A 22,338-nucleotide genomic window follows, 5' to 3' on the forward strand; every position below is an offset into this window, starting at 1 on the left:
GATATCTTTCACATAGCAGAGTAGTTGGGTATGAAACACACTGTCTAAGAGCATGGTGGAAGCATGTTCATTTGAGGCTTTTGAAAGATCATTACCTGAAAAGCAAGCCTCCAAGGACTATGAAGGGGGTAATATAAAGTGAATAGCTCTTTTGGAGAGCCCAGTATGGACACAATGAGCTAATGCCTTTTCCGGGATCATCACTATGACTCTATTCTGCAGTGTCATGTGCAATGCAGTGGTATGAGCTAAAGCATTGCAATATACCGAAAGCAAAGTGCCTCATTTGGGAAGCTCTTTGGCTGGATTTCCGCAAAAATTTCGGGATGATTGAGTTATGGATATTTCCACCCCAGCATGGGGGTGGGGACAGGGTGGGGTCAGGGCTGAGGCAGTGATGGAAGTGAATGAGTCAGTGGGCTGGAACACGTGGCAAAGGTGATGGTCAGAATTACAAACCCACACATTCACCCCTCAGCCACCCCTCTCAGCCATCCCCTGACACGCACACACACACACCCCAGTCTGAAGTGATTGGAAATACCTTTCCTCAGCAGGGATTTAATCAATAATTGAATATGCAAGCTGATTTCCTGTGATTTTGGACAGAAAAAAGTACAAAAGGATATTTTCCATTTTATCTCTCCCTTGGAGGCGGAAAGGGGGATGAGGGAAGTGTGCAGGATAAGACTGTACCCAATGTGTATATGATATAATATGACCATGTGAATTAGGAGCAGGTGTATGCTGTTCAGCCCCTCAAGCCTGCCCTGTCTAAATATTCCACATTAGCCCCAGTCCCCCCAATCCTCTGCTTATCTTTGCATTGTTCTGTTTGAGACAATTAGCTGTCTATAAGTTTAGGCTTAGATGTATTCCTTTCGTTGTGGTTGGAACTGTTTCCATCAATTGTGCACAAGTTGGTTAAGCCTTGAGAATACGGGAATGGGCAGGAGAGTCTGTCTGAGAAAGAAAATCTGTCTTCATCTGATTAAATCAGAAAACCAATTTCAGAGGGTCATATGATGGACCTCAGCTCCGAATTCTTCAGTCTTATAGAATCACATGATCTCTACAGTGTGGTCACAGGCCATTCAGCCTATTGAATCCACACTGACCCTCTGAAGAGAATGTCACCTCCCCGACCCGAAACCCAGATCCCTGACTAATCCACAGAGCCGAGGCATCCTGGACATCATGGGCAATTTAGTGTGGCCAATCAACCTACTTGCACATTTTTGGACTATGGGAGCAAATGGAGGAAACCCACACAGACACAGGGAGAACATGCAAACACCACACACATAGTTATAGAGTCATAAAGACGGACAGCACGGAAACAGACCCTTCAGTCCAACTCGTCCATGCTGATCAGATATCCTAACCTAATCTAGTCCCATTTGCCAGCACTTGGCCCACATCCCTGTAAACCCTTCCTATTCATATACCCATCCAGATGCACTTTAAATGCTGTAATTTTACCAACCTCCACCACTTCCTCTGGCAACTCATTCCATACACGCATCAACCTCTGTGTGAAAAGTGTTTATATCTTTCTCCTCTCATCCTAAACCAATGCCCTCTAGTTCTGGACTCCCCCACCCCAGGGAAAAGACTTGTCCATTTATCCTATACATTCCCCTCATGATTTTATAAACCTCTATAAGATCACCCCTCAGATTCCGACCCTCCAGGGAAAACAGCCCCAGCTTATTCAACCTCTCCCTATAGCTCAAGTCCTCCAACCCAGGCAACATCCTTGTAAATCTCTTCTGAACCCTTTCAAGTTAAACAACATCCTTCCAATAAGAGGGAGACCAGAACTGCACACAATATTTCAAAAGTGGCCTAACCAATGTCCTGTACAGCCGCAACATGACCTCCCGACTCCTGTACTCAATACTCTGGCTAATAAAGGAAAGCATACCAAACTCATCCTTTACTATCTTAAGGCTCAGGACAAGGATAGATGAGTTACAGTTAGGGGGAGGAAAGGGACAGACAGACAGTGCAGAGACCCCCTGTGGACATTCCCCTCAGCAATAAGTATATCGTTTTGGATACTGCTGTGGGGGATGACCTACTAGAGGAAAGCCATAGCAGTCAGTTCTCTGGCACTGAGCCCGACACTGTGGCAAAGAAGGGAAGGGGGCAGGATAGAAAAGTACTCGTGGTAGGGGACTCGATAGTTAGGGGAATCGACAGGAGATTTTGTGGTCAGGAGCGGGATTCCCGGAAGGTATGTTGCCTCCCTGGTGCCAGGGTCCGGGACGTCTCCGATTGGGTGTATAAGGTTCTAAAAGGGGAGGGCGAACAGTCAGAAATCGTGTTACATATTGGCACTAATGATATAGCCAGGAAAAGGATCGAGGATATAAAAAGTGAGTTCAGGGAGTTAGGATGGAAGCTACAGAGCAGGACGAACAGAGTAGTGTTCTCGGGTTTACTACCGGTGCCACGAGATAGCGAGGCGAGGAACAGGGAGCGGGCGCAGCTTAATACGTGGCTGCGCAGCTGGTGTAGGAGGGAGGGCTTCAGATATGTAGATAATTGGGATGCCTTCTGGGGAAGGTGGGACCTGTAGAAGAAGGACGGGTTGCATCTGAACTGGAAGGGGACCAATGTCCTGGGTGGAAGGTTTGCTCGAGTGGTTCAGGAGGGTTTAAACTAGTATGGCAGGGGGGTGGGAACCTGAACTGTATACCGGAGGTGAGAGTTGATGCAGATGAGGCAATAGCAAGAGGTAGACCAGCTAGTGGAAAGGATTTTCCTGGCAAGGAACCAAGGTATCAGTTAAAGTGTGTTTGCTTTAACGCAAGGATTATCAAATATAAAAGTGATAAACTTAGAGCATGGATCAGTACCTGGTGCTATGATGTTGTCGACGATGCCCCCGACGTGGTCGACGATGCACTCCAGCGCATCTCTTCCACTTCCCGCTCCTCCGCCCTTGAGCCCTGCCCCTCCAACCGCCACCAGGACAGAACCCCACTGGTCCTCACCTACCACCCTACCAATCTCCATGTACAGCGCATCATCCGCCGTCATTTCCGCCACCTCCAAACGGACCCCACCACCAAGGATATATTTCCCTCCCCTCCCCTATCAGCATTCCATAAAGACCACTCCCTCCGTGACTCCCTCGTCTGATCCACACCCCCCACCAACCCAACCTCCACTCCCGGCACCTTCCCCTGCAACCGCAGGAGGTGCAAGACTTGCGCCCACACCTCCCCCCTCACCTCCCTCCAAGGTCCCAAAGGAAACTTCCATATCCGCCACAAATTCACCTGCACCTCCACACACATCATCTATTGCATCCTCTGCACCCGATGTGGCCTCCTCTATATTGGGGAGACAGGCCGCCTACTTGCGGAGCGTTTCAGAGAACACCTCTGGGACACCCGGACCAACCAACCCAACCACCCTGTAGCTCAACACTTCAACTCCCCCTCCCACTCCACCAAGGATATGCAGGTCTTTGGACTCCTCCATCGCCAGGCCACAACAAAACGATGGCTGGAGGAAGAGTGCCTCATCTCCCGCCTAGGAACCCTCCAACCATAAGGGATGAACTCGGATTTCACCAGTTCCCTCATTTCCCCTCCCCCCAACTTGTCTCAGTCAAATCCATCGAACTCAGCACCGCCTTCCTAACCTGCAATCTTCTTCCTGACCTCTCCGCCCCCACCCCAGTCTGACCTATCACCCTCACCTTGTCCTCTTTCCACCTATCGCATTTCCGACGCCCCTCCCCCAAGTCCCTCCTCCCTACCTTTTATCTTTGCCTGCTGGACACACTTTCCTCATTCCTGAAGAAGGGCTTATGCCCGAAACGTTGATTCTCCTGTTCCTTGGATGCTGCCTAACCTGCTGCGCTTTTCCAGCAACACATTTTCAGCTCTGATCTCCAGCATCTGCAGACCTCACTTTCTCCTATGATGTTGTGGCCATAACAGAGACATGGGTTTCTCAGGGGCAGGAATGGTTACTGGATGTTCCAGAGTCTAGAGCATTTAAAAAGAATAGGGAGGGGAGAAAAGAGGAGGGGGTGTAGCACTACTAATCAGAGAAGGTATCACAGCTACAGAAGCCTCCATTGTCGAGGAAGATCTGCCTACTGAGTAAGTATGGGTGGAAATTAGGAACAGCAAGGGAGCAGTCACCTCTTTAGGGGTTTACTACGGGGCCCCCAATAGCAGCAGGGAAATGGAAGAAAGCATAGGTCGGCAGATTTTGGAAAAGTGTGAATGTAGTAGGGTTGTTGTAATGGGTGACTTTAACTTTCCCAATATTGATTGGAACCTCCTTCGAGCAGAAGATTTGAATGGAGCTGTTTTTGTAAGGTGTGTTCAGGAGGGTTTCCTAACTCAGTACGTTGACAGGCCGATGAGGGGAGAGGCCATTCTAGACTTCGTGCTCTGAAATGAGCCGGGGCAGGTATCAGATCTTGTGGTGAGAGAGTATTTTGGTGATAGTGACCACAACTGCCTCACATTCTACACAGCTATGCAGAAGGAGAGGATTAGGCAAAATGGGAGGATATTTAATTGGGGAAGAGGAAACTATGATGCGATTAGACATGAGTTAGGAAGCATGGACTGGGAGCAATTGTTCCATGGTAAAGGCACTATAGACATGTGGAGACTGTTTAAGGAACAGTTGTTGCGAGTGATGAATAAATATGTCCCTCTGAGACAGGCAAGAAGTGGTAAGATAAAGGAACCTTGGATGACAAGAGCAGTGGAGCTTCTCATCAAAAGGAAGAAGGTAGCTTACATAAGGTGGAGGAAGCTAGGGTCAAGCTCAGCTCTACAGGATTACAGGCAGGCGAGGAAGGAGCTCAAAAATGGTCTGAGGAGAGCCAGGAGGGGGCACGAGAAAGGCTTGGCAGAACGGATTAGGGAGAACACAAAGGCATTTTACACTTATGTGAGGAATAAGAGAATGGTCAAAGAAAGAGTAGGGCCGATCAGGGATAGCATAGGGGATCTGTGTGTGGAGTCTGGGGAGGTAGGGGAAGCCCTAAATGAGATTTTTGCTTCTGTAATTTTTATTAATGACTTGGATGAGGAGATTGAAGGATGGGTCAGCAAGTTTGCAGATGACACAAAGGTTGGAGGTGTCGTTGACTGTATAGAGGACTGTTGTGGCTGCAGCGGGACATTGACAGGATGCAGAAATGGGCTGAGAGGTGGCAGATGGAGTTCAACCTGGATAAATGCGAGGTGATGCATTTTGGAAGGTCGAATTTGAAAGCTGAGTACAGGATTAAGGATAGGATTCTTGGCAGTGTGGAGGAACAGAGGGATCTTGGTGTGCAGGTACATAGATCCCTTAAAATGGCCACCCAAGTGGACAGGATTGTTAAGAAAGCATATGGTGTTTTGGCTTTCATTAACAGGGGGATTGAGTTTAAGAGTCGTGAGATCTTGTTGCAGCTCTATAAAACTTTGGTTAGACCGCACTTGGAATACTGCGTCCAGTTCTGGTCACCCTATTATAGGAAAGATGTGGATGCTTTGGAGAGGGTTCAGAGGAGGTTTACCAGGATGCTGCCTGGACTGGAGGGCTTATCTTATGAAGAGAGGTTGACTGAGCTCGGACTTTTTTCATTGGAGAAAAGGAGGAGGAGAGGGGACCTAATTGAGGTGCACAAGATATTGAGAGGCATAGATAGAGTCGATAGCCAGAGACTATTTCCCAGGGCAGAAATGGCTAACACGAGGGGTGATAGTTTTAAGCTGGTTGGAGGAAAGTATGTCAGAGGTGGGTTCTTTGCACAGAGAGTTGTGAGAGCATGGAATGCGTTGCCAGCAGCAGTTGTGGAGGCAGGGTCATTGGGGACATTTAAGGCACTGCTGGACATGCATATGGTCACAGAAATTTGAGGGTGCATACATGAGGATCAATGGTCGGCACAACATCGTAGGCTGAAGGGCCTGTTCTGTGCTGTACTGTTCTATGTTCTATCCTATCTAACTGCAACTCCACTTTCAAGGAGCTATGAACCTGCACTCCAAGGTCTCTTTGTTCAGCAACTCTCCCCAGGACTATTAAGTGTATAAGTCCAACTAAGAGTTACTTTTCCAAAATGTAGCAGCCCACATTTATTTAAATTAAACTCCATCTGCCACTCCTCAGCCCATTGGCCCATCTGAGCAAGATCCCATTGTAATCTATAGTAACCTTCTTCGCTGTCCATTACACCTCCAATTTTGGTGTCATCTGCAAACTTCCTAACTATACCTCTTATGCTCACATCCAAATCATTTATGTAAATGATGAAAAGCAGTGTGCCCAGCACCAATCCTTGTGGTGCTCCACTGGTCACAGGCCTTCAGTCTGGAAAACAACCCTCCACACCACCCTCTGTCTTCTACCTTTGAGCCAGTTCCAAATGGCTAGTTCTTCCTGTATTCCATAAGATCCAACCTTGCTAACCTTGTTGAACGCCTTACTGAATTCCACATGGATCACGTCTACCGCTCTGCCCTTATCAATCCTCTTTGTTACTTCAAAAAAACTAAATCAAGTTCATGAGACATGATTTGCCATGCACAAAGCCATGCTGACTATCCCTGATCAGCCCTCGCCTTTCCAAATACATGTAAATTCTGTCCATCAGGATTCCCCCGGCAACTTGCCCATCACTGATGTCAGGTTCACATGTCTATAGTTCCGTAGCTTTTCCTTACCAATTTTCTTCAACAGTGGCACCATGTTTGCCAACCTCCAGTCTTCCGACACCTCACCTGTGACTATCGATGATACAACTATCTCAGAAAGGGACCCAGTAATCACTTTCCTAGCTTCCCACAGACCTCTAGGGTACACTTGATCGGGTCTTGGGGATTTATCCACCTTTATGTGTTTCAAGACATCCAGCTCTACCTCCTCAGTAGAATGGACATTTTGCAAGATGTCACCATCTATTTCCCTATATTCTATGTCTTCCATATCCTTTACCACAATAAACACAGATGCAAAATACTTGTTTAGTATCTACCCCATCTCCTGCGGCTCCACACAAAGGCCACCTTGCTGATCTTTGAGGAACCCTATTCTCTCCTTAGTTACCCTTTATCCTTAACATATTTATGAAATCCCTTTGGATTCTCATGAACTCTATTTGCCAAAGCTATCTCATGTCCCTGTTTTTGCCCTCCTGAATTCCCTCTTAAGTATACTCCTCCTGCCTTTATACTCTTCTAAGGATTAATTTGATCTCTCCTGTCTGTACCTGACAAATGCTTCCTTCTCTTTCTTAACTAAAACCTCAAAGTATTCAGTTATCCAGCATTCCCTACACCTACCAACTTTCCCTTTCACCCTAACTGGAATATACTGTCTTTTAATGGCTTCTCATGTTCCAGCCATCCCCTTTACTGCGAACAACTGCCCCCAATCAGTTTTTGAAATTTTTGCCTAATGCGTTAAAATTAGATTTCCTCCAATTTAGAACTTTTAGATCTGGTCTATCCTTTTCCATCACTATTTTAAAACACATCAGTCACCTGTCCTGCCTTATTTCCCAAGAGTAGGTCAAGTTTTGCACCTTCTCTAGTAGGTGCATCCACATACTGAATCAGAAAATTTTCTTGTACACACTTAACAAATTCCTCTCCATCTAAACACTTAACACTATGGCAGTCCCAGTCTATGTTTGGAAAGTTAAAATCCCCTATCATAACCACCCTATTATTCTTAGAGATTACTTTTTTTTAGATTACATTACAGTGTGGAAACAGGCCCATCGGCCCAACAAGTCCACACCGACCCGCCGAAGCGCAACCCACTCATACACCTACATTTACCCCTTACCTAACACTACGGGCAATTTAGCATGGCCAATTCACCTGACCTGCACATCTTTGGACTGTGGGAGGAAACCGGAGCACCCGGAGGAAACCCACGCAGACACGGGGAGAACGTGCAAACTCCACACAGTCAGTCGCCTGAGGCGGGAATTGAACCCGGGTCTCAGGCGCTGTGAGGCAGCAGTGCTAACCACTGTGCCACCGTGCCGCCCACTAGCTGAGATCTCCTTACACACTTGTTTCTCAATTTCCCGCTGACTATTAGGCGGTCTATAATACAACTCCAATAAGTTGATCAGCTCTTTCTTATTTCTCAGTTCCACACAAATAACTTCCCTGGATGTATTTCTGGGAATATCCTCCCTCAGTACAGCTGTCATGCTATCTCTTATCAAAAATGCCACTCCCCCTCCTCTCTTGCCTCCCTTTCTATCCTTCCTGTAGCATTTGTATCCTGGAACATTAAGCTGCCAGTCCTGCCCATCCCTGAGCCATGTTTCTGAAATTGCTATGATATCCCAGTCCCAAGTTCCTAACCATGTCCTGAGTTCATCTGCCTTCCCTGTTAGACCTCTTGTATTGAAGTAAATTCAGTTTAATTTATTAGTCCTACCTTGTTCTCTGCTTTGTCCCTGCCAGCCCTGACTATTTGACTTAATTCTTTTCCCAACTGTACCAGTCCCAGATTGATCTCTTTCCTCACTATCTCCCTGGGAGCCACTGTCCCCCCACCTTACTAGTTTAAATCCTCCCGAGCAGTTCTAGCAAATTTCCCTGCCAGTATATTAGTCCCCAATTCAGGTACAATCCATCCTTCTTATACAGGTCACTTCTACCCAGAAGAGATTCCAATGATCCAAAAATGTGAATCCTTCTTCAAGCACCAGCTCCTCAGCCATGCATTCATCTGCACTATCCTCCTACCCTTCCCTCACTAGCTCATAATACTGGGAGTAAGCCAGATATTAGTACTCTCGAGGACCTCCTTTTTAAATTCCTGCCTAACTTTCTATATTGTCCCTTCAGATCTCATCCTTTTCCCTTCATATGTCATTGGTTCCAATATGTACAATGTTCATCCCTCTCCCCTTTGAGAACTTTCTGCACCCTCTCTGAGACATCCTTGATCCTGGCACCAGGGATGCAGCACACTATTCTGATCTTTTGCTGCTGGCCACTGAAATGTCTGTCTGTGCCTCTGACTAGGGAGTCCCCATCACAATTGATCGCTTAGAATCTGACAATTCCCTCATTACATTAGAGCCTGCCTTAGTACCAGAAACTTGGCTGTTCATGCTACATTCCCCTAAGAGTCATTAGTTTTACTACATTTTCCAAAACAGCATACTTATTTGAATAGCTACAGAAGACTGCTACACTCCCTGTCTCCTTCTCCTATCTTTCCTGAAGTTACCCATCTACCTGACAGTATCTATGGCGTTTCTCTCTTCCTATAACTGCCATCCATCATACCCCCTAGCTTTTGTAAATTCTTTATTGCCTCTAATAGCTGCTCTAACTAATCCATGTGATCTGATAGGATTCGCAACCAAAGGCACTTCCTGCAAGCTTAAGCCTCAATAACATGGAAAGTCTCTTTAAACTCCCACATCTGTCGGGAACGCCACATCACTCTGCTAAAGGCTATCTTTGCTCCTTCACAGAAAATAATGTTGTCTTCTTGCTCTAAAAGGATAACTTAGTACATATGGTTTACGTTTTTAAAATTTAATCAAGAGACAGATCTCAATAAAACATATAATCAAGAAAGAACCCACTCTACTCATTACTGTAGACTTACAGCAAAGTTAACGTCAAAAATTATGCACATATTTGTTCCTGTGTTGTGAACTCTCCCACAGGTTCCTCCAAAATCTATTGTGAATTTCACTGTTTGTTAATTTTCCCGGACCACTCCGTTGTCCAGTGATACATGAATTCAAATAGCAAAGGCAGTAACTGTGCTATTGGTCCTTTACAAAACAAAATTTACTATGTAACAAACACAATACAGAGGATTTCATTGAATCCGTGACTCCAAAACATTATATTTCAAACAAAAACAGAAAGTGCTGGAGAAACTCAGCAGGTCTGGCAGCATCCTTGGACTGAGGAACAGCATCACTGTTTCAGGTCTGTGCTCTGATCTTATTGACTGGAACAGGATCGATGGGCTGAAGGGCTTTCTCCTCTATTTCTACTGACAGCATCTTGGTGTTTCCATCATTACTCATTATAAGCTCAAAAAATATTAAAGACCTTCAACACTTTTTTGCCACTAGATGAAACTTCAAACCTGACAAAACATAACAGTTAAGAGACTAGCCTTCTTGTAAACTGGCCAGGGGAGTGGGCTGACCACCAGGGAAACTGGCCAGGGGAGATGGGCTGACCACTAGGGAAACTGGCCAGGGGAGATGGGCTGACCACCAGGGAAACTGGCCAGGGGAGTGGGCTGACCACCAGGGAAACTGGCCAGGGGAGTGGGCTGACCACTAGGGAAACTGGCCAGGGGAGATGGGCTGACCACCAGGAGATTGGCCAACGGAGATGGGCTGACCACCCGATATATTTTACATTGCCTCCTTCACTAAAAATACACCTGAAGATGGACTTCAAAATGGCTCAGTGTTATACTTTATTTTGCAGTGTTTCTACAATGTACCTTGGAAGATTTCATTCTGATTATTGTTGATGCTTTAATGTATAGACAGATATATAGACTGATGTGGTGAGATGGGGAGGTGCTGGCATGTGTCAGTGGATTACTTTACTAGTTAATCTCAAGCTGATATAAATTGAGAATCCTGGTCTGACCGACATGTAACTCCAGCCCCACAGCAATGTGGTTGCTTGCCCAGTCTCAGACAGCTCTAAATGGACCAGACAGTGACTCTTACAAATGAACTTAAACTTTAAAAATGTATTCATTCAGGTGAAGAAATGTTTGCTCACCGCCAGTGTATAATGGGCTGCTGATTCACTGTGACCCTGTTTAAATCCAAGAAATTGGGGCAGACCAATTTCATCACTAATTGCCATCCGTCCCCTCAACCTCCATCCCAGAGCCAATCAGAATGAGAGAAGGGATGAACTGCTTCATGCAAAGTGTTTATTCCCTGACAGTCACATGCATCCATAAATGTTTTGGCAGCTACAATCGCAACACTTCTATATTCTGAGCGATTACATTGTCAATTTTACTTCGCATTTTATATAATTGCATTAATCACTGGAAATAGAGAATGGGAGCAAAAACATACAGTTCTGAATAAGTGACTGACATCTTAACACCAGCTATCATGAATGGAATGTAGCACTTTGAGAAACAAAGGAGAATCTTGGTGATTTTTAATATATCTGGCTGCCTTTCATACAATATGATGGGTTTTAAAATTTCTCCGTGTATAGATTCTGAGATTGGTGATTGTGAATAGTGTGTGTTTTTCCACTGGTAGAATATTTGTATCTGAGATGACAATGCTTAAGCCAGCTCCCATGACATAAGAAGTTGTGTAATGTGGTCCTGAAAGCCTCAGTACACACTGATAACAGCTCCTGGCATATACATATATTACTGTCACAGGCGCCTCAGTACCTGGCTAACAATTTAGTCACAAAGAATGGAATATTATAATCGGAGTGTCATGCATCTAGTGGTTGCAGTTAAGATAGAGTCTGAGACATTTATGCGATCAGGTCAAATGCTGTAACACAATGCTGATATCACGAGTGTATCTCATAATGGTATAATTTATACATATTGCAACTCACTTGGATATTGAGCTTTACTATTTCCAGAGTCACCACACATGAATATTTAATGAAATCACCAAAACGCCGAGACCATTGATTATCTGATTCACATTGAAAAAGAATATACCACCAGGTTTTCGACATTTAAAGGGAATAGTGAAGATACAAGTATAACAAGTGGAGTAAACAACATTCATGGAAGCAGAGTTTTGTCTCAGCAGTGTTCACAATTGGCTATCTTGAGCTCAGCTGTGATTAGTTCAGTTGGTTGGACAGCAGCTTATGATGTCACGTGACACCAATAGTGTGAGTTCAATTCCTGCTCTGGCAGATGTTACCTCACCCCTTGCCTGAGGCATAGTGATCCTCAGGTTAATTTACCACCAGTTATCTCTCTCTTCTCTATTGAGAGAGCAGCCCTAATGGTCTGGTAAGATTACAATATCTTTACCTCGACAATATACTTCCCCATGCACTCAACAATCTCACATTCTCTGGTCCTGAAATTACCAAGCAGCAGGTCCTACCGAGACCAAGGTGAGCAACAGCTTTGTGTGTTCATTTTAACGTGAATTTCACGTCTTGATCTTGATTCCATTCAGATATCACTTTCTGGATAATGGGGATTATCATAATTCCTGCAATTAAAAATTGTTTTTAAAAATATCTTCAAACTTGCATCAGGATAGAGACTCAGCAGAATCAAATTTCTCTAATTTCATTCCAAGAGGAAATTGGGATTAAATATTCTGATCTGTCGTTAATTTAAACAGTGAACAATAGTAGCAATAGGAACTTATTAATATTGTTAATCTTATTGGAGATTGGAGCATTTTCATGGAAGATCGGGTACTTAGTAAGTATCTGACTTATAAACTGAGATGGTCATTTCTAATACAGTGTGAAAGAAAAACTTTTAAAATGAGTGGCCATTAATTTTCTATCAAGCAAGTAATTGGAGGATATATCTAATGACTAAAAAAGCATCAAGTGAATAGTGAACCACAACATTAAAGCAGTGTTCAAGCAGTGAAAGTGACCATGTATTCACTTTGTAATGTTTTTGATAGCTGTGTTCCTTTAGTATTACAGAATTATATTCAAAAGTTTCCACTGCTAAGAAAAGATAATGCATGGCAAGTTTAAGACAATTTTGTGAGAGGTTTGAATGAAACATAGAAACATAGAAAAGAGGGGCCTTTGAAATTGCTCCTCAGTATGATCCTGGCTGATCATCCAACTCAGTCCCCATTCCCGTGTTCTCCCCCATACTCTTTAATCCCTTTAGTTCTAAGAACTGTATCTAACTCCTTCTTGAAAATATCACTTGAAAAACCACTTTCTGAGGCAGAGAATTTCATGGCTTACCATTCTCAGGCTGAAGAAATTTCGCCTCATCTCAGTCCTGAACTATTACCTTGTATGTGATTTCTGGCTTTGGATTCCCCAGTCATCAGGAAGATTCTTCCTGTATTTACCTGGCCCAATCCAGTTAGAATTTTATAGGTTTGTGTGAAATCCCTGCTATTCTTCTTGACCCAGTGAATGTGGCCCTAAAATGAATGAATAGGAGAATAGGCAATACTGACACCTAAGAGTTATATAGGCTGGCTTTTTGCTTCCCAAGCTGTTAGTGATCTTATGTGTAACCAATATTTAAATCATCCTTTCTGATGATTTACTGAGCCGGTCTCCAACATTCAATGATGTTCAAGAGTGTTACCAGAAAGTCTTCTTCACACAAAGCTTCCTGCTGATCTCGAACTTTCGCACAGAAAGGTCAAGTTTCAAAAATGAGGCTGGTAGAGTTGTCTAAAATGAGGGTGTTATGGATCATGGTATAAACATAACTATTGGATTTGAGATGCATATTAGCCAGGGTCTAATTGAAGTTTGGGATGGGATAAAGTGGCTGAATGATCTCCTCTTCCTACGTTCCTATCGGTCATCTGCAGGTGTTGAAATAAATACAATATAGAATTGTGGAGGAAGGAGAATCTTGTGAAGTAGAAGCAAATTAATTCTACAATTAATTTTCCTCTCCCAGCGTACATTTAATCTCTGACTTCTTTGTAAAAGAAGAACAAGGACATAATTTATTCTGCCCTCCACTCTTCTTCTGCATTCACTACCAATAAAGCACTTTAGAAGAATCTGTAACATTTATTAAATATTAATGTAGGACAGGACGAGAGTAGAATGTAATGTCCTTAGTTTTATTGCTAGAGTAGGTTTATTTAAGTTATAATGAACTCAGTAATGTCTTTTTGTCCATTTAGCATGACAGGGCTAATAAACAGATGCAGTAATGAAGTGCTAAATTTTGCAATAATGGCCACAAGTCAAGTTCAATATGTAAGAAATTAAGATAGCTTCCAGCAGCAGTGTTCAAACTGAAATGTAATTTTTGTTCTATGAATAAAATAATTTGAGAGGAAATGACTCTTTGGTAAGTATCACAGCAAATCAAAGACAGTTAACGACCATTACATCAGAAGTAAAAGGATGTTTTTTGACGACACCACTGCATTCACCCATGAAGCTACATTTGAAATTTGTTCAGAAATGATCAGAAATTTCTCTCAAATTATTTAGTGCACTTGTTTATGTAGATCAACAGCATGTGGCACTTCTGCCAGGTGACCACTCCTGGCACTTTGCGGTATTTGCCACTTCTACCAGGATATGGTACCAGATGAGGGTTGTTTGAGCTAGTTCAGTACCACCAAGCCTCCTTAATCATTGCCTTGTCTAGAGCCCATTAAGTGGCCAGTGGTGGGAGATATGCCACTGTGGATGACCGACAGAACAGGCACTGGCCTCAGATAATTATGATGGCAATAAGTACAATTCCATTCAGTGAGGTATAATGACTGGGACCTTTTGATGCTGGTACAGATCCATTTCTCCCTCTTCACGCACAGACAAAGGGTGTAATTAGTAAATTGGCTACAGTCAATGGAACATGAACATTAACCCCTTCAGAACTATTATCTTTTAAAACAAAGTTAGAAGTCACACAACATCAGGTTACAGCCCAACAGATTTTTTTTAAATCACAAGTTTTCGGAATGCTGCTCCTCCTGATGAAGGGGCAGCACTCCGATAGCTTTGATTTCAAATAAACCTGTTAGACTATAATCTGGTGTCATGTGACTTCTGACTTTGTTCACCCCCAGCAACATCAGCACCTCCACATTATAAAACAAAACACAGGGCTCCTCTGGTGCATTGATATTATCCCTACCTCTGGACCAGAAGGTCTGGGTGCAAGTTCCATCTGCTCCAGCAGTATGTAATAGCATCTTAGAAAATAGCTACAACAATGCACGAGGCTTTCCCTGATCAGAAGCCTTTATGCAGCCAGCCTATAACTGGGTTATTCCATTCCAAAGTAACAGCAATGTTGGAATAAACCTCTAAAGTAACATTTATTTGAAACTGGATGAACTGTCTCTTTCCATTAATATTGGTATATCACTTTGTCCAACAGAAATAATCCCAATATTCATGTTGTTTTCAGACTTAAAGTAAAATCCAAACAACATGGCAAAGCGAGAATTTAATATTGAGAAAGCGCAAGTGATATTGAAATTACTTGACTTCCTCTAACCTAAGGGGTAGCTTTTTCATGCAGAGGGTGGTATGAGTACAGAATGAGCTGCCAGAGGAAGTGGTGGGGCTGGTCAATTACAACATTTAAAAGGCATCTTGATGAGTATGCGAATAGGAAAGGTTTAGAGGGATATGGGCCAAGTGCTGGCAAATGGGACTAGATTAGATTAAGTTATCTGGTCGGCATGGATGAGTTGTTTCCGTGCTGACTCTCTGATTCTATGATAGTTATATCAGTTTGTGGAGATGGGTTTTTGCAATCAAAGTCAGGTTAGAAGCTTGTGTAGAATTTACCCAAAAATAGAACTGTCAGTTTGAGGACATTCAGGGAGATGGTAGGGAAATCAAACACCGTGAATAACTTTTGCAGAGATCTGACACCGAGACCTTGACCACAATAATCTTTAATTCACTCGAGTGTTCTAGGATTACAACATTCACATTCTCTAACTCTATACCATTTACCCTCTGTATTTACCATCCAACACTGTCTGCACATTTCAGTTTTTAATTTCCTCAACACTTTGGAGTCTGTTTCCTGATTTTTTTTTTATTGCGAGCTGTTATTATCAATTGTTTGTGGCTTCCTGATATATATGTTATGGACCAGACCAGACCAGACCTCCTCAAAGTATTTTAAGAAGGTAGTCTAGCCCCAAACCTATTCTGATTTTAAACATGTGAAGTGCCTGTTTCAAAGGCAATGTAACTGATCAAACTACTCACGTTAAGCAAAACATAATTTAGTTGCAAAACCACAATTCATTGAAACACTGTAGTTAAAAGACAACCAAAGAAAAAGGAACTTAGAATAAGTTAGCTCTATTGGAAACTTAACAGAATAATAGATCCAGTACCTATTACCAGTTAATTGTTCCAATATAGTAACATCCCACAAGCACACCCCTTGGCAAAAAGGAGATTTCAGTCACAGATTCTCTCATGCAGTTCTCCCATGCAAGATAGAGAAACATCTAGAGAAAATTCAGAGAGAGTAGCAACCAGGAGACATTCACTGAAGCTCCCAATGCTGTTGAAACCCCAAAAGATTCTGCTTAAAGTTAACTGTAAAAGCCCAGAAATCCTGATCCGTGAGAGCTGGCTGCACCCATTCAGACTGTTTCTTAAATAAAACCAAGCCCACCCAAGCTGTTCACTTAGTGATTGGTATCTTTGCCTTATAACCTCTCTTCAAAAAAAAATCAGGACTAAACAACCTCTTAAAGTCACTGCATCTTCACATTTGCAACAATTTACAAAGACTGAACTTAGAGAAAGAAACGCTTGGTTATATAAATGGGAAATACTGGAAATATTCAATAAGTCTGGCAGGATCTGTGTAGAGAGAGAAAGAAAACAGTTAATAGTTTGCTTCTATGTATTAATATTTTGATAATTAATACTAGACCAATTGAAATTCCCGAGAGCTGACACCAGTTCATCCTGTTACTGCCTGGATGACAACAGGAACATTTTACTTCCTTTATTGAACATTGTGACATTAAACCGCATCAAACCTGGGGGCAGGGAAATTATGATGCGGTGAGGCATGACTTAGGATGTGTGGCTTGGAAAAGTAAGCTTCAAGGCAAGGGCGTAATTGATATGTGGAGCTTGTTCAAGGAGCAACTATTGAGTGTCCTTGATAAGTATGTACCTGTCAGGCAGGGAGGAAAGGGTCGTGTGAGGGAGCCGTGGTTTAATAAGGAATTGGAATCCCTTGTTAAAGGGAAGAGGGCGGCCTATGTAAAGATGAGGCGTGAAGGTTCAATTGGAGCGATTGAGAGTTATAAGGTAGCCAAGAAGGACCTGAAGAGAGAGCTAAGAGCAGCAAGGAGGGGACATGAAAGGTCCTTAGTTGGTAGGATTAGGGAAAACCCTAAGGCTTTCTATAGGTATGTCAGGAATAAAAGAATGACTAGGGTAGGAATAGGTCCAGTCAAGGATAGTAGTGGGAAGTTGTGTGTGGAGGCTGAAGAGATTGGGGAGACACTGAATGAATACTTTTCGTCAGTATTCAATCAGGAACAGGACATTGTTGTCAATGTGAGTACTGAGTCACAATTAAGTAGAATGGATGGCTTTGAGGTATGTAGAGAAGAGGTATTGGAAATTCTGGAAAGGGTGAAAATAGATAAGTCCCCTGGGCCTGATGGCATTTATCCTAGGATTCTCTGGGAAGCAAGGGAGGAGATTGCAGAGCCATTGACCTTGATTTTTATGTCCTCGTTGTCTACAGGAGTAGTGCCAGAAGATTGGAGGCTAGCAAATGTGGTTCCCTTGTTCAAGAAGGGGAGTAGGGATAACCCTAGTAACTATAGGCCGGTGAGTCTCACTTCTGTTGTGGGCAAAATCTTAGAGAGAATTGTAAGGGATAGGATTTATGAACATCTGGATAGGAATAATGTGATCAAGGATAGTCAGCATGGTTTTGTAAAGGGCAGGTCGTGCCTCACAAACCTTATTGAATTCTTTGAGAAGGTGACTAAGGAGGTGGACGAGGGGAAAGCGGTAGATGTGGTGTATATGGATTTTAGTAAGGCGTTTGATAAGGTTCCCCATGGTAGGCTACTGCAAAAAATATGGAGGTATGGCATTGAGGGTGAGTTGGAGGTTTGGATTAGGAATTGGCTGGCTGGAAGAAGACAGAGGGTAGTAGTTGATGGCAAAGGTTCATCTTGGAGTGCCGTCACTAGCGGTATTCCGCAAGGATCTGTTTTGGGACCATTGCTGTTTGTCATTTTTATAAATGACCTGGAGGAGGGGTTAGAAGGTTGGGTGAGCAAGTTTGCGGATGATACGAAAGTCGGAGGAGTTGTAGACAGTGAGGAAGGATATGGCAGGTTACAGCGGGATATAGATAAGTTGCAGAACTGGGCAGAAAGGTGGCAAATGGAGTTCAATGTAGCTAAGTGTGAGGTGATTCACTTTGGTAAAAGTAATAAAAAGATGGGGTACTGGGCTAATGGTCAGATACTTGGTAGTGTGGATGAGCAGAGGGATCTTGGTGTCCATGTACACAGATCTCTGAAAGTTGCCACCCAGGTAAATAGTGCGGTGAAGAAGGCAATGGCGTACTGGCTTTTATTGGTAGAGGAATTGAGTTCCGGAGAATTGAGGTCATGTTGCAGTTGTATAAGACTCTGGTGCGGCCGCATCTGGAGTATTGTGTGCAGTTTTGGTCGCCATATTATAGGAAGGATGTGGAGGCATTGGAACGGGTGCAGAGGAGGTTTACCAGGATGTTGCCTGATATGGTAGAAAGATCGTATGAGGAAAGGCTGAGGCACTTGGGGTTGTTTTCATTGGAGAAAAGAAGGTTTAGGGGTGACTTGATAGAGGTGTACAAGATGATTAGGGTTTAGATAGGATCGACAGTGAGAATCTTTTTCCATGTATGGAGTCAGCTATTACAAGGGGGCATAGCTTTAAATTAAGGGGGGGTAGGTATAGGACTGATGTTAGGGGTAGGTTCTTTACTCAGCGAGTCGTGAGTTCATGGAAGGCCCTGCCAGTAGCAGTGGTGGACTCTCCCTCATTATGGGCATTTAAGCGGGCATTGGATAGGCATATGGAGGATAGTGGGCTAGTGTAGGTTAGGTGGGCTTGGATCGGCGCAACATCGAGGGCCGAAGGGCCTGTACTGCGCTGTATTCTTCTATGTTCTATGTTCTATGTAAACTTGCTCCTTTTTTTTGTCACACAGCTTTTCTGCTTAAAGGTGGGGACATTTGCCCGCGTTACCCATTTTTATATTCACTTCCAGGGTGTAGGCATTATTTATCCCCCAAATGTTTATTGTCAGTTCTTATTTGCTGTAAGACGTTGTGGTTGTAGAGACTCCTCCATGTGTGTGTGCGTGTTCTTGGATAGGAAGTTCCAGGAATTTGACTAACACAGGTACAGAACATTTAGTCCAAAGGCTGTATGCCAGAATTTATGCTCCTTGTGTCTCCACCCACCAACAGATGTGTTGCCTCTCGATGATTTAGCTAACTTTCCCTGATGTGTATCAATGCCAGAGCCCTCCACTACTCCAGCTTTTAGCAAGTTCCACATTTTCACCATTCTCTGGAAGACTATCTTCCTGAACTCCCTTTTTGATTTATTAGTGAATATCCTATATTACTTGGACTCTATTTTGGACAATCGAGAAGTAGAAACCTTTTCTTTACACATATGCAATTGAACCTTTTCCTAATCTGAGCCATTTGGACTCCTCAGCCTTCACTTTTCTCATGAAGAGAGTCCCATCCTCTTTAATTCTTTCCTGATACCTTGGCGCTCTCTGCTCTGGGGCCACCTTCATCAATTTTTCCCCCCATTGTCTCACTTTTATTATCATTTTCTATTGCATGGAGAACAAATCTGTGCCCAATAATACAAACCTGGTCTAATCAATGTTCAATACAAGTTGAACATGAATTGGCTCTTTTTCAGAGCTAACCTTTTAGAAAAGAACCTCAATGAATTTCTTTCTTCCTTATGATGTTATTAACTCCCACTGTGCATCTCTATCTCTGTTCCATCTGTTCCCAAATCCCAAAATCTTATTTTCCAAGAAGTGTTTTACCTTTTTACTCTTACTACTGAAATATACCACCTCACATTTACTGATGTTGGTGTTCAATTACTATTCTTTACCAGAGACAAGTAGTCAAGGTCTTTTTATTTGACAGTCCATTAAGAATAAAGGAACATAGGATAATGAAGCAGGGTTTAGCCTTAGATAATTCTCCAGGATTCAATTAAATTATAGTTGATTTGATTGTAGTCTCTGCTCCACTTTCCTGTCTGCACAATACCTTTTGACTCCCCGGACTATCAAAAATCTAATTAACTCAGCCTTGAGTACATTAAAACATCTAGCCTCCCTTACATTTCAGGAAACAGAATTCTACATTCTTGACCCTTTTGAGAGAAAAGTGTTCTTCTCGTCTCAGCCTTAAATGGAGACTTCAGTCTTAATTCATGGTCCCTAGCTGTATGTGTATGGAATGAGCTGCCAGAGGAAGTGGTGGAGGCTGGTACAATTGCAACATTTAAGAGGCATTTGGATGAGTATATGAATAGGAAGGGTTTGGAGGGATATGGGCCAGGTGCTGGCAGGTGGGACTAGATTGGGTTGGGATATCTGGTCGACATGGACGGGTTGGACCGAAGGGTCTGTTTCCGTGCTGTACATCTCTATGACTCTATGGCGATAAGTGAAATCATCTCCAGGTATCCACCTGATCCAATCCCCTCAGACTCTGATGCAATTTAATAAAGTTAATAATAACACAATACCTGGTTATAGCCCAATAGGTTTGCACAGATTTTGAAGCAAAGGATTGTAATGTTATGGAATGTAATATTAAATAAATTTAGCTTAATATTAAATATTACATTCCATGACACTGCAATCCTGTTGCTATAAAGTCTGTATCTTACAATTCTGCTCCACAACCACCTGATGAAGAAGCAGCGCTCTGAAAGCAAGTGCTTCCAAATAAACCTGGTGTTGTGTGATGTTTAATTTTATCCATCCCAGTCCAACACCAACACCTCCACATCATAACTGCAAATTAATAAGATCGGCTCTCATTCTTCTAAATTCCAATGAATTCAACCTTTCCTGTCCAAATAGCACAGGGCATATTCTTGCAATTTTAAGGAGCGGAGGAAACTTCGGGTCAGAACGCTGGTGCAAACCCAACAAGTGGAATACTCAATTATAAACCGTGACATTTTCCCGGTATGAATCATGAAATCATTTTCGGCTGGTTCCAATGAAGAGTGCTGTTGCTGCTGGGATTGCACGTTGGGAGGCAATTCCAATAATAAAAAAGAGCTGTCATGGCCTAGATATGTCAGGTGGTCTCATTTTATTGGAGCAAAACTGCTGCCAAATTATGAAACTGACTATAACGATACATGAGAGCACCACCACCTGCAAGGTCCCCTCTACATTGCACACCATCCTACTGTGTCAATGGGTCACGATCCAGGAACTCCCTTTCTAACAGTGTTGTGGGTGCCCCTGGACCCCAAGGATGGCATTTCTCTGCCACCTTCTCAAGAGCAGTTGGGGATGTGCTATAATTGCCATTCTAGTCAACGAATGGCAACATCCTATGAACAAATTAAACAATGTAGAGGAACTGCTATTTATATGTAGTATTGTGCACTTTGGTAGGTTAAATTAGTTTTGTTAAAGTAAGAAGTCATCATACTGCATTTGCATTCAATACGTAAGCGAAAAACCCACCCAGAAACAAGAATCCTGAAAAAGTAGTTATAAGGAGGGAGCTGGCTAATGTTAATCGGATAAAAAAACTAAATAACATTAGTGGTAAACAAACAGACAATAGAGAATGGTTAAAAAAAACTGAAAATGTTGAACAAAACAATCTCTGCATGACTCATACAGGGGGCTAAGAATATTTGATACAATTAAAATTAATGTCATTGGAAACTGGCCGGGTGTTGAACAAATATTTTATATCTGTCTTCTGTTGTGACTGAGTCCAGAGGCATGAATAAATTTTCATCTTCCAGCTACTGAAGTTGGTTTAACAGAGAGTTTGAATTTTTTACATCCATGACTATCCAAATTACAGAATTTAGTATTAAATGTAATTATCATGAAGTTTTTTTCCTTTTTCTTATAGCTTTATTGCTTTTTGTGACTCATGGGACATTTTCCTGCACTTGGACTTGTCTAGTTTTCATGTTATTTATTTAATAGGATCAATTTGATAAAGAGACAATTTTATATTGCAGAATGTAAATGGATAAGTCAAGGAGATTTTAAGTCAATACCGAGATGTTCCTCAAAGGCTTAGAGAATCCACCATGTAAATATAATGTGATATAAAGCCAGGAAATCCCAGGTTCAATCCCTACTCTGTGCTCAGAGAAATAATCTTAACTATGCAAACTAGAATGCAAACTAGAATAGAACTAGAATAGAAATACAATCAACTTTGACAATGGTGGTTATAAAAAAACAAATTCAGTCAAGGACCCTGATGTAAGTATTGATATGGGATTGGGTTTGCCATTTTAATAACTTGCCAGCAAGCTTCAAACAACCATAATAGCCACTTGAACAAAATGTCAGAGGACAACTAGTTCCTGTGAAGCTCTACTAGCTGGGCTTGAA

Source organism: Chiloscyllium plagiosum, unplaced genomic scaffold, assembly GCF_037043375.1.
Source record: "Chiloscyllium plagiosum isolate Xiang-an unplaced genomic scaffold, Cpla_swu_hap1 HiC_scaffold_34, whole genome shotgun sequence".
NCBI lineage: Eukaryota > Metazoa > Chordata > Chondrichthyes > Orectolobiformes > Hemiscylliidae > Chiloscyllium > Chiloscyllium plagiosum.